The sequence below is a fragment of the Copadichromis virginalis genome, linkage group LG13, assembly GCF_057382275.1.
Source record: "Copadichromis virginalis isolate Kocher_CV1m ecotype Utaka linkage group LG13, C_Virginalis_male_GT1.1, whole genome shotgun sequence".
NCBI classification, from domain to species: Eukaryota; Metazoa; Chordata; class Actinopteri; order Cichliformes; family Cichlidae; genus Copadichromis; species Copadichromis virginalis.
In genome coordinates, this window is record NC_140630.1 from 21,412,469 (window position 1) to 21,423,650 (window position 11,182).

Genomic DNA, 11,182 nt, shown 5'->3' on the forward strand with positions numbered 1-11,182 from the left:
CCAATTGGCCAATCCAACACCTTTCATTATATATACCCTTCCTAAAAAAAAAAAAAAAAAATCCATCGGCCCATAAAAACAAAAAATCGCCAGCGGCCCACCGGGCAAATGCCCGGTATGCCCGATGGCCAGTCCAGCTATGTGAGTGACCATCTTTGAACAGAGGCGGTGGTTTACGACACCAACTCTCTGCCATCTATAATCCAGTTTTGAGATCCCTTCCCAGACGCCTTAACGCCCACTCACATCCTGGGCCATCTGATCTCAGGAATTCGCATGATTAGGTGGGGCCAGGTTTCACAATGAACTCACCCGAAACTCTGGCTGATTGGGACCCACACCCAGTTTCACACCTTGGCTCAGGCGATTAGAGGATCATCAGGGGGTCCTTTTGTCCCTCTGTGGGGGGTTACTCCCACTAGGTTATATCTGGGACTCTCCACCATTTGACCTTAGAACTGAAGAAGCTTCTCGGATGAGAGGTGAAACGTCTTCAAGTAACTTAAAGAAGTCCAGACGCTTTTCTTTGCAAGCTCCTTTGACTACGATGACCTGGATGACTGAGAACCTTCACAGACAGATTCGATTCTTTATCGATTCTCTTATCGAGTCTTTTTAAAAAAGGAGAACCCTAAGGTCAATTAGCTTAGAACTTTGTTTTATATCTTCTCTTTGAACAAGATAGAAATTTAGGAGTAACATGGCCTTACAAACCCAACAGTGAGATCTTAAGAGATCCAGCCTACGGCTCTTCAATGGGGTGTCACAGGGTCCCCAGGAAAAAAATTGTAAATGTAAAATAATAAAATAAATATTCTTCTGTAGCAATAACAAAGTTTAACATAAATTATTCTGTAGCAATTACACAAGAATATCCAGTAATGTCCCTGCCTACAATTAAACACATTCACTTACCTAAAATTGGGGGCATCTGCTGTGGCAAATGGGTGCAAGCCTTTGACCACAAACTTTGTCACTGCTCGGTGACATTCGTCTATCCTGGCCTGAAAGGAGACTGCCAGCATCTGAGCCAGCCAGACTCTGTCTGTCTCTCTCATCATGGTCACCTAAATGCACAGTAATGGCAGGTTTTGTAATAAGGCAGATCGCGCTAACATAATATCCACTGTTAGTTGATTATTTACCTGCCGCATTAACGGGAGAGGACGTGCAAACGTTATCGCTGCTGCTGGGTTGAGATTCACGAGTCTGGAGCGGAATTAAAAACACGACATTCATTTAAGGTCATCGTGTGTTTTGTGAGCAAATGCTTTTGCATATTTGTAGTGTTTCCTCCCTGAAATGAAATATCTACTTTGCAAGTATTGCAAGTTGCCCTGTTGTCATCCGTTCTCGTAAAGTATAACCAAACTTTTGAGCGTTTGAGCCGCTTAGGCGCCGTGTTTCCTGCCAGGTAAATGATGCTCCGCAACGTGGTGACGTCATTCGGGGCGACTGGAATCGATAACGGAATCATTTGCAAAAATGGCAAACAATTCCAAGGAATTGAAACAGTGGGAACTGGTTCTCAACAAGAACCGGTTTTCGATACCCATGCCTACAGGCAACACTGCGGTGGCTTTCAAAAAAGTTTCTGTCCAGCAAAAGCTCAAAGACATCCGTGGCAAGACCTGAACGTGTCATTTCACAGATGCTTCCTATCCAATTGCAAACTGACATATTTCAAATATAAGGAGTGCTTCTAATACTTGGATGGAAATCCTTTCTGGTCAATCACCATGTTAACTCTAGAAAACTCAAGGCAGTTTCGACATTATCTGCTAGGCCTTTCCTGCAGCTTATTTGTGTCTTTCTGGATTCAGTTTTGTATTTAATAACTGAAACTGTGCTCTGTTCATTCGAGATCAGGTGGAAAAAAAATTTCAGAAAGCTTTGGGTCACTATTTATTTGCAATATGAAGTGCTGTCCAACCACTTTTGGCTGAATCTGAGCAGAGTACAGCCCGTTTCACAGTTCATCCTGCAGCTTCGAACAGTAGCCATATCATCAATAAACACTAGCAGCCAGTCTCTGCTTTGGATCCTAAACTGCATCTCTCTTTCTCCATACTTTTTATTTCCAGATTATTTGCTTTTCTCTAGCGGTAGCTCGCCTCTCCAAATGTTATTTCTTGGGTTTTTCGGCTCATGGTTAACGTTGTTTTCTCCTTGGTTCCAGTCGGTCTCAGGTCTCGCTAAGTATTCATCACCTGTGTGTCTGACTCAGCTAGTTGCTCGTCCATTTTGCTTTTCACCCAGCCATTCATGTCTGGACTTGGCCTCTTTCTCTCCACCCACCTGCTTGCTCTCCTAGACTGCATCCCTCTCTGGACTTAAAGGCAACCTCTGGATTCACTCTGCTCCAACAACTTTTATTCCTGGAAATCTCACCTGGCTACCCCTCCCTGGGAATCCCTTGTCTCCGTGCACAAGTGTCTCAACTCATTCCTTCCGTCTTCAAACAGTATAATCATAACTGCCTCCTCTGGACCTGTGATGATGATAATATTACTTTTCACTTTCCTAGTGATGGCCCTCTTTGAGACTTCAGCCTTCCCCTTGTTTACTAGTTGCTCCATGATCCCCTGTTTCGATTACGTTTTTGTGTTTAAGCTGTTTTGAGTCTGCATTTGGTCCAAGGTTGTATTTGTATTAGATAATTTTTTTTTTGGTCTCCCTCCCAAACATCAAACATCTGCTGTCCAGGCAAAAAATATTTGAGGTGTCAGAGGGCAAACATTCTCATTTTAAATTCAGGACCAAAATAGGTTTATGGATTATAGTCTTTTAATCTACCTCCAGCTTTACCACTTCTTATCTCAAGCAAGAGGATATTTGGAGCAAAAAATTGCATAGAAAACAATATATACACATACAAAACTTGTATTTGGTATATGACAGGTTTCGAATGTGTTTGTTTGTGTGTGTTTAAATGTGTATGATGGTATTTAGAATACAGTTACTTTGTTGAAATAAATGGATTACACGGCGGTACTTTCCTGTTTTATATTGTGGCGGGTCAGGACTGTTTCGGTTTTGTTTGACAGCTACCTGTTGTTCCAGGCGGCAGCGTTACGGTTGCCATGGTTGCAGGGTGACGATCTCGCTCTGCGTGTTTCCTGGGTGAGAGAGCGCCTTTTTGTTGTTGTTGTGCTAAGCTAATAGACAGAATGCAGAATGTAGCTTCAAGAGCAGTGTAGTCCGTGCTGCAGGGAGATTGGACTGCCATACTCGTTATGTGTCTGTGAACGAGGGAGGGAGAAAAAGGAAAAGTACGAGTTGTCATCGAGCAAAAACGGGAGCTGGAAGCATGTAAATATAATAATAACCACTGCAGCCAAGAAGAGCGCCTGACGAGCCCAGTTGTAAGTAAGCTATTAAAACTCGACTGTACGCTTCGTTCGTGTTTTCCTCTGTTAGGTTTTGTATTGTTGATTGTCATTTATGCTTAGAAATATCTACTTATATATGCTTAGAGTTTTATAATTAGTTGTAGATTGGTAGAGGTTTGATCCTTGATAGTCTGCACACTTTGCGTGCATTAGCGAGCACTCTGGGAGCATGGGAGAGGTCGTACCTTGTCTTATTGTTTTATGGTAGGATAAACGTATCTATATCTGTTTTAGTCTAAGTGCCTTTTGTTTAGATGAACTGTTGGACTTCCAGACCAGCAGGTTTAGGGAAGTCATTTCTGGGGTCACACTCTGATCCCCCCCACACACATACACACAAAGGCAAAGTACTCTTTGTGTGTATGTACACGTCGTATGTTAATGAACCTATGCATATTCATGTAACCTCAATAAAAGAGCAGTGTTACGGGGGAGCGGACAAGAGTAGCTGGGGTCAAGCGAAGGAACGGCGTTTGTCCGGTTCTCTCCCGTGGACGAGAAACATGAAGAACTTTGCCTACTCGTGTATTGCTTTGCTGTGTAATTATATTGTCTTCAACGTTCCAGCGAATAGGTTCAAGCTGCAAACCTATCATCCTCCGAAACAATAAGTTCTGTTGGAGCAGCCTTTCAACGCCTCTCTCTGTCTCTCGCAAGCAGAGTTGACCCACACAACAAAGTAAAGCTATTTTTCGGCTACGAGCCCGACACGAACCTGTATTAGTCAGAGGTCCCTTTACTACGGTTCGGAGCCGTGGACCTTCAGTAATAGTAATAAATCACACAGCAATAGTACATTCACGTAGTTGTAAAAAGCATGATAATATATTAAGTAATCCAAAGTATTCATAATACGTTACACTCATTGAGTAACGTAACGGAATATGTTACAGAATACATTTTGGGGCATGTATTCTGTAATCTGTAATGGAATACATTTTAAAAGTAACCTTCCCAACACTGATGATTGTACAGCATTATACTGAATGATGCAGTTTCTTTTTTTTTTTTTTTTAAATGACATCAGAAACAGCAGTATGCGACATTACATGATGGCAGAGCTTCAGTTCATCCTTTGTCATTTTTTTTTTTTTTTTTTTTTAATAAATAGGACAGGGGGAATGAATGAGAGAAAGAGGGGGAGAGAAAGAAAGAAAACCAAAGGGGAGAAGAGACGGTGAGAAGGGGGGGGGAAGAGAGAGAAAAAAAAAAGAACTCCTGGGTCACCTGTATGGAGAAAAAAAAAAAAACAAACAAAAAAACCAAACAGAGGAGACAGCAAACAACAAAGAGCAACATAATAATAGAGAAAACAAAGCACCATCACAATAAACTAGCTAGTCATAGATATCAATATTTACTAAATAATAAACGATATTGTGCAGCACGCAAGATAGACAGCGCACAGTGTGCTTTGAGGCAGCAGCCAAGAAAGCTTTAGTCCGCGTCTGTGAATACCCATGTGTACACCTGTGTGCATACCTGTGTGGATCAGCATGCTTGCATTCCAAAGGTTTCTCCATGTAATGATCTGCTAGGGAGTGTGGGGGGGCCACAGCCCCGTCCTCCAGGGTGTGAAGCGGGTATGGAGGAGATCAAAACTCCAGACATCCAGAGGCCCCCAGAACACAAGAGACCATGGAAGACCAACAGAGGGGCAGCCGCGCCACTGTTCCAGTAAGAGCTGAGGAGAGTCCCAGATGAGGGCTCGCCCAGCAGCCGCGGAGCAGAAGTCAGGGGGAGTTGCAGTGACGCGCCCGTGAGCTCCGCTGGCCCCCAGCTGTGCCTGAGTGACCGAGCCCCAGGCCGAGAGGCCGGGGGCACCCCACCTCCAAAGGGGCCCGAGCGAGCCCCAGGCCCCAGGCCCCGACAAGCGGCCGCCAAAGAGTGAGCCGGTGTGTACCCGGACGCCCACCCCCAGATACAAAGAACCACCAACACACCGACACCTGAGGGAGTCCGCCACCGGCAGGGGAAGTGGTGGTGGGTGGAGATGCAGTTTCACAGTATAACAGCAAATTCTCTAAGCTGTGGACTGTCCCATAAGACTGTCGAAGTGAAATAACAAGTAAAACGCGCACATACAAGTCCCTGCTGAGTCGATGAGTCAACATTGTTTCCGGTATTTTTATTCTCAGTCAGAATTCAGCTTACCTGCTGTAGCTGGTTTTATGCTGGTAAGACGTGCTGTGGTCCTCTTTCTCTCTCATGTTTAATGTAACAATAGAACATTAATGATGTATTGTGGCTGCTATTTCTTTTTTTTAAACTATTATTAAAACCTGAGTTTTTACCTCAATTGTGGTGGGTTTTTTTGTTTGTTTGTTTGTTTTTGTTTTTTTTGTTAAACCAGCTCCAGATAATGAGTGTATTAACTTTTCCCTTAGATGTGCATTATGTGTTAAATTGTTATTTATAATATTCCTGTGTGCTTTTATGGGAGAGCTGCATTGAAGGAAGAGTCAAAAAACAGAGAAATGAGCTCTATATCTAATCAGAGGAGTATAGCATAGCATAGCATCTTTATTTATAACGCACTTTACATCCAACAATGTTGACCAAAGTGCTACAAATATAAAACAGAGAGGAAACCGTTTAAATTACATATAAAATATCTTAAAGTTAAAAATAATATAATAAAAGAAAATATATTAAGAGACATCAACAAGTCCTGCTGTGCTAAAAGCCAAGGTAAATAAATATGTTTTAAGACGTGATTTAAAAACAGATAAGGAAGGTGCCTGTAACAAGTAAAGGCAACTCATTCCACAATTTTGGTGCTGCCACAGCAAACGCCCGATCCCCTCTGAGCTTACAATTAGTCCTGGGCACACTCAGGAGGAGCTGGTCTGCCGACCTGAGGGACCGGAAAGGAGTATACTATGAAGGGAGTTCAACAAAGGCAGGCTTGTGTTAGCTGGCTCAGGTTTTCCTGAGCCAGCTAACACAAAGATAACGGGTACCATAACAATGGTTATATCAACTTTTTCTGCAAAGCCGGGCTTTCTGCTTTATGCTCTGCATGCTCACATAAAAAAGGGCATTTCATGCATTTTGACCTTTTTTTGTACAAAATGCCTACTCCAATCAGATATGATCAAATGATGATCATCAAATTGTGATAAGAACATAAAAACACAAAAGTAAAACACTGTTCCAAATAGGAAAAGAGACTATTGCTGCAGAACATCGCCAATCTTGGGCTTTATTTCACCTATGAATAAATGTTTATTTAAAGTAGAAGGTGAAACATTTAAAGAAGATTATTAAGTGAGGGCACAGGTGCTGTAACCGAAGTTCTTGCCCTCAAATTAGCTGCTAGTATACAACATTGTTTTTTTTTTTTGTTTGTTTGTTTTCTTTTGTTACAACCAAATATATACTTTAACACTCAGGAATGATAAGTTCAGCCCTAATTAATTATTTTGATCACTTTTCATCATTTATGACTATATGGATTTTAAAAAAAATCATTTATTGATTTTTACATATGCGAGTGATTAGTTTGATTAAGACAGAACATTTAAAGATGCTCATGTTAATGTAATTTATACATGACATTAAAGTCTGTTAACTTATGGAAGGTGTTTATTAAAGTATATGATAAAACTCAAAACATGCACAGCTACAGCAGGTGTATATTTTGTATATTTAATTGAAGGATGTTGTACCTTTATTTAGACTTAGAATAAAAAAGACATTGATATAATAACTGGTATTTATAATACAAACATTTCAAGCAAAAATTAAAGGAGAGGTCAAACAGCTATTCAGCTAGTTAAAAATGGAATAATATGTCATCTTCCTGTATCGATTTTACATCAATATATCAATCAATGGCAGTGCTATTAAAACATGTGTAACTAATCTTTGTTAGCTGACATTTCTTGCCAGAGATATGGTTACTGGTATTGATCTTTATAATCTTCTGTAAGTGAAGCAACATCTAAAAGACCTTCTAAGGTCAGCATGAACAGTGTGTTTGATGATTCACGTCTACAAAATTGGATTTATAAAGGAATAATTTCTTCATAAGACAAAGGTCTTAGCTAAGGCCACTGTCTTAATACAGAGATGTGGGATTCTCATACAAATGTGCAATTTATGGACCTCAGCAATATTACTGTGCAAGACTCATAATTGTAGAAGTGCTGTGATATTTTCTTTTTTTCTTTTTTTTTTAAGAAAACAAATTGCATTTACCTGCATTTAAGACAAACATCAAATGTAAAACTCCTGAAATCCCATCTGTAATAATGACATTTAGTTTGAGCTTTGCCAGTTTCACAAAAGATAAATGTTCTCTTGATATTGCTTGATATAGTAATTTGGCTGTTCAAATATTTGGGACTTCTTTCTCATATATTTTCAATTCATAATTAATAATGTTTCAAAGGGGACAAAAGGCCAGCACAAAGACTTTCTTGCTATAGAGCTATGCTCCTCTTGTTGCTTGGTCTTTTTCAGTTTTGTTTACTTCTTCAGTCCATCTTAAATAAGCTCGAGTCTTGTGATGACAGCCACGTTTCTGTTTCTTATTAATTATACTAGTATATTTGTGTTTGCATGATGTAGATTTGCATTTGTGAATGCAGTGATGAATTATGTTCGCTGACAATGGCCTGTTGAAGTACTCCTGGGCCTATGCAGTGAATCACGTCTGTTTTTAATGCAGTTCTTCTTCATGGGGGCCTGAAGATCGTAGCCATTCAGTACTGTTTGGATCCTATAAGAACATCTTTCCAGATTCATTGAATCTTTCAATATAATTACATATCTTTTGCTTTTGTTACCTATTTTATTCAAATATGTTGCTGCATTTTGTCATTATATTTCTGTCTTTCAAATAAAATGTAGATTTAATGAATTGTAAAATTTAAAATTTTGTCTTTATATTTTGCAGTGCCCATTTTGGTAAATACAGTTATATAACTATAACTCACATTATATAGTTTCCCTGCCAGAGTATTGTTCTGAACTTACCAGTGATTCATGAAAACTTCTCAGTCTGAAGCAGATTGGCAACAGGAGGTGAAGACCACACCGGTCGCCTTTCCTACCAAACAAGACCAGGAAACTGAGGCTTTGGGTTTCACAAGTTCACCAGAACTGGACAAAAGAAAACAACTTGAGTCTTGATTTGTGACATTCAGCTGCGAGGGTCAAAATTTGGTATAAAGACCATGAAACCATGAATCCAACCCTTCTATCAACAGTGGTGATGTAATTGTGTGAGGGATACTATCACGTCAGTATTGCCCAAAATCTCTGAACGTACCTTGTTGAGTTGATGTGAAGGTAAAAGAGGCCAAACCCAATACTAACAAGCTGTGCCTAATGAAGTGGCCAGTGATAATATATACTGTATATTATTGCTTTTGCTCTCCTATTTTGATGTAAATGCTTTTCAAATAAAAAGAACTGTAGACAGTTACATGTGCATTTTTTACTTGCATATGGAGCAGTTAGCGCTCTTATCTACCACTTTTTTTTTTTTTAGAGGAGAAACGTCTTGTATTTGCTCGACATCCTGTAATCCTGATTTCAGTGTTTAGGCCAAAATATGAATAAAACCTGAGAAGTGAAATAGAGCTGCCATTTATGAGTGTCCTTCAGAAGCTGTCTCTCCACACAGCTCGGAAAGCCCCAATCCCTACAAACATAGCCAACACATAAATCATGTTTCTGATGCATTAACTGTCAGTCACTGAACAAACTCTTTGGTGCTTATTGTCAAAAAAGGCTTTGCCTACATGGACTGTCTTAACACATTTCATGGTTCAGATATGAATAATAATTGCTGTGGCCAGATCAGCACTCCTGAACAAATTGATTGATTGATTGATTGATTGATTGGTAATTTATTTCAACATGTGAACAATATACAAGTACATTTAGAAAAGAAATGAGAGAAAAAATATATATACTATACAAATTACATACAAAAAAACATTCTGATTAATTTACAAATGAAGAATGAATGAATGAAGCAGCTCTATTATTAAAGGGCTGTTAAATTTAAATCATTGAATCCGAAACCACCACTAATACTGGACTACACCTTAGTGTCTGTTATGTAAATTGCCACTTTTTTCATGTTTAATCTGTTGATGATCAGCTGCCACTGTAATATTATTCTGTGTTAATTAGTTAATTCTCTGAAGGTTTAAATGTGCAATGTCCTTGAATGTGTTTTGTGTGCCTTTTGTCAGTGGCCAGCCGAGTGGCCCAAGAAGAAGCTTCTCTGGCACTAAAATAGAAAAAGAGGAATACAGCAAACAACAACCAAACAAAAAAGTGTTGGCTTTTCTTTTTCCCTGTCTTTTTTCTTAAAATTATAAAAACACACAGCCAAACATTTTTTTTTCTTTTGTTAGTGGTCCTAATCCTTGTGATGATACGATAGTCATTATGAGACTCGGTTAAACTCAGAAGCATCATTCATATGACTGGAAAGAGCAGAGAACATAATAAACATTTTTGCTTATAAAAATGCTTAAATATCATTTAATCGTTTATTTGATCAGCTTGCAATACTAACAAAGCGCATGCAGTCTAACTTTTACTCCAATAATACCAATAATCCAGTCATCTCTTGGCCTTTACTAAACCATTGCAACTGTGTAAGAAAACCTGTCTACTAACCTCAAGGAATTCACTAACCCTTTACAGCCGATCTGAGCGGGCACGCTCTGTTTTGCGTAACTATTTTTAAATCCCGGTAGCTCTGCAACCAAGTAAGCTAGCGCAATAATTTTTTTTGCATATGAAACTGGAGGAGTTGTACTTACATCTTATGCCATCAGCTTGTCCTAGGTCACAGTTTCCTTCCACATATAGCTTTGCAAAAACTGCATAAAAATCACTTGCAGCAACAAAAACATGATATTCCAGAAACACGCTTCGCCGATCCATCAGCTGTTTGTAACACTTCCTACGTCCATCAGCGCGAACTATCACATGACCGCATGACCTGCCCGAAACCGGAAGTGACGTCATTTTGCGGAAATGTAGTTTTTTTACGATCGGGGCCTTATGAGCTTGTGTTTTACTTGTTATGTGTTTTAAAAAGTTATGTTTGACTTTATGACTTTCTGTGTCGTTTCTGGGATGCTTAAGACTCATATTGCACTGCTGGAAATAGTTTATTTTGATGCATATACTGTTATTTTGCAAATTTGCACTATAATATTTATTTTCGTTTTTCCTGCAGTATATAAAAATTGGTGTATTTCAAAAATAAAACTATGAAGACACTCAAAATAAATTTCCTGTGGTGGGAAACTAGTTTGTGTAACTTTTTTGTATTTACAGTTTTGAGGGATAAGCCTCTTAAATTTCTCTAACTAGAAATATATGTTAAAAAAACAAAAACGATTTTCAATTTTTTTGTAGTTTATTGCACTTTTTTGCAATTTATGTAATTACTATGCACCTAATGCAGACATATTATTAAAGTTTGGGCTATAATGGTTGTATTGATGTATAGCAACTTGAAATGCTCCCAAAAATGGCTCCACAGCATGTAAAAATATAATATAAGCTCTGGCGAACTTGGTTCTATGGTAGGTCTTAAAGGGCTAAGTGGTATCTGCACTGGAGGGATGTATTAGCAGCATTTTCATGTAGTGGACTGTGTCAGGGGAAACGGCAAAGCTTTTTGCACATAAAATGCACTGCTCCACAGGGAACGAAGGAAAAAAGACAAAACAAAACAGAGAAACAAGCAGCCATGAGCAGGGCGGAGTCCCTTGAATTAAAATGAAGTCAGTCTACTTAAAAGACAACAG

The 11,182-nt window shown here is 39.2% G+C and overlaps 1 long non-coding RNA gene across 2 annotated transcripts; it reads right to left on the reverse strand.

The window, feature by feature from the left end:
• Positions 1 to 2,736: 2,736 nt before the first annotated feature.
• On the reverse strand, positions 2,737 to 10,933 carry LOC146695651 (uncharacterized). Of its 2 annotated transcripts, none has more exons than XR_014923465.1 (3): positions 10,184 to 10,933; positions 8,376 to 8,448; positions 2,737 to 3,242 (listed from the first exon to the last, which is right to left on the reverse strand). It is a non-coding gene; the product is annotated as an uncharacterized LOC146695651 (long non-coding RNA). The 2 variants fall into 2 exon arrangements; XR_014923464.1 differs by lacking the exon at positions 2,737 to 3,242 and adding an exon at positions 5,882 to 6,249.
• Between the last annotated feature and the right edge of the window lie 249 nt (positions 10,934 to 11,182).